The sequence below is a fragment of the Lolium perenne genome, chromosome 1, assembly GCF_019359855.2.
Source record: "Lolium perenne isolate Kyuss_39 chromosome 1, Kyuss_2.0, whole genome shotgun sequence".
In the NCBI taxonomy this organism is placed as follows: domain Eukaryota; kingdom Viridiplantae; phylum Streptophyta; class Magnoliopsida; order Poales; family Poaceae; genus Lolium; species Lolium perenne.
In genome coordinates this window covers 209036332-209038332 of record NC_067244.2, presented here as the reverse complement: position 1 = coordinate 209038332, position 2001 = coordinate 209036332, and the positions used below count along the sequence as shown (strand labels likewise).

The 2001-nt window shown below is 51.6% G+C and overlaps 1 long non-coding RNA gene across 1 annotated transcript; it reads left to right on the top strand.

The window, feature by feature from the left end:
- The first annotated feature begins 253 nt into the window (after positions 1-253).
- Positions 254-1364, top strand: LOC127315918 (uncharacterized). Its single transcript, XR_007860181.2, has 2 exons — positions 254-419; positions 1053-1364. It is a non-coding gene; the product is annotated as an uncharacterized lncRNA (long non-coding RNA).
- Positions 1365-2001: the final 637 nt, after the last annotated feature.

Sequence of the window (2001 nt, the reverse complement as noted above, 5' to 3'; positions counted from 1 at the left end):
CCCAGACTTCATGTCATAGACTACATGCATGCAACGCCTCCTCCAACTGCAGCTCGCCTCTCCAACATGACAAGGCCCGATGAAGTGCAGGTGATAGCGACGTGACCTCCGCGTGACTCAGCGCAGCAACGGCATGGAGCGACACGAGTAATTTCCAGGTGTAAGAGCATCCCTAGTGGCTCCTCTAAACGGACGTGTATGTCAAATATACACGATGGAGGGGAAAAAAAGGTCTCCAGCGGAACGTGTATAGGGGCGTGCAAATTATCCACGTCCATCCACGAGGCTACGCGTCGTGGGAATAAACACGACCGAGCCACGCTCGTGGAGACGAAGAAACAGAGGCTGCTCTCTCCCGCCCTCGTCCGGAGCCGAGCGGAAGAAGGCGCCCCAAGCTCGCCGGCGGCGAATCCCCTCCGGTAAGCTCACTCCCACCCTCCTATTTTCCATTCCCACATGTAGAGAAGAGGCGCCGGTCGTCGGGCGGCCGCCGCACTGCTCGCCAGATCTGGCGGCGGCGGCGCTAGCCATGGAGAGGGAAGGGCGGGTAGAGATGGGCTGCGGCCGCCGGCCTGGGGAGGTTGGGTGAGCTCCGACCGCGGGGCTGTGCGGCGGCGGCCTGGAGGGCGGCTTCCTGGGGCGCGATGGAGGAGGGCGATGGGGGCGGCGGCCTGGTGCGGGACAGAGAGGAGATGGCGCGGGGATAGGGGAGGAGGGAGATGGGCGCGGCGGCCTGGGGAGGAGGGGCTCGAGGCGGGGCGGCGTGCTGGGCGGCGTGCAGGGCGGCCTGGGGAGGAGGGGCTGTGCGGGCTCGTGCGGGGCGGCGTGCTGGGCGGCGTGCAGGGCGGCCGGGAAAGGAAGTTTGCTGTGTACGATTGCCTGTGTGTTTGCTGTGTAGAAATTGGTAGTATAGAGATTGCCTGTGTGTTTGATGTATGTAGAAAACTAGAAATTGCTAGTATAGAGTGTTTTTGTATGTAGAAATTGCTACAGAATTAGGGAGGTGTTGTGGTCTCATATATAGAGATTGCATGTGTGTTCATTGTTTGCAGATGGATGGTGACCAAAGTTTCTTGGACACAATTGGTTTTGGTTACTCACAAACACAACCTGAAAGTCCAATTGGAGAGCAAGCAACCCCATCAACTCAGCATGAAGCAAGACCATCAACTCAGCATCAAGCAAGACCAAGCTAAGCAGAATGAGATCCTTGCTCGCCGCCTAGAGTAGTGAGCTAGTTATTGTATGAACTATTTGATGATTACTTCTACTTGTTGTAAGAACTATTTGATGTTGTCTGCTAGTTGTTGTAAGAACTATTTGATGTTGTCTGCTAGTTGTAAGAACTATTTGAAGTAAAAATACTTTATTGATAGCACTGCATTACATTAAAAATATAGCCGTTGGAAATATAGCCGTTGGAATATAGCCGTTTGAAAATATAGCCGTTGGAATATACACGTCCTGATTTACACGTCCTGATACACGTTCCACTGAAAAACTGAGAGGTGTAAAATTTAGCAACGTGTATATGGATGTGTATATGGAGATATACACGTCCAAATTTACACGTTCCACTAGAGATGCTCTAAGTTGTCTATGGTCAAGTCATACAGTTCCAAGTCGTCCATAACCGCGGACACAGCTTATCGATAATATTTAACCCTGCATGGGTGCCCAAATGTGCCCACACACATGATCAACTCAAAGACAATGAAAAAAAAGGTGGAGCATCACGACTCACATTCTCCTTCACGACAACAATGTTCAGGAATAACTAAGTTTAACCCGTATGAAGTCCGGCCAAAACCGAAGCGGACCTAGCTATTGCGAGGATGGCTTCAGAGGGTCAAAACACACACTAGGGCGAATGCCCCACTTCAGCATGCGATAAATGCACGTGCCGCACATACACGTGCATACCAGAAACAAGGGATACAAGATACCCATGGGCTTCCCAAAAATAAATAAGTAACATGCTGGCATGCACACAATAACAAA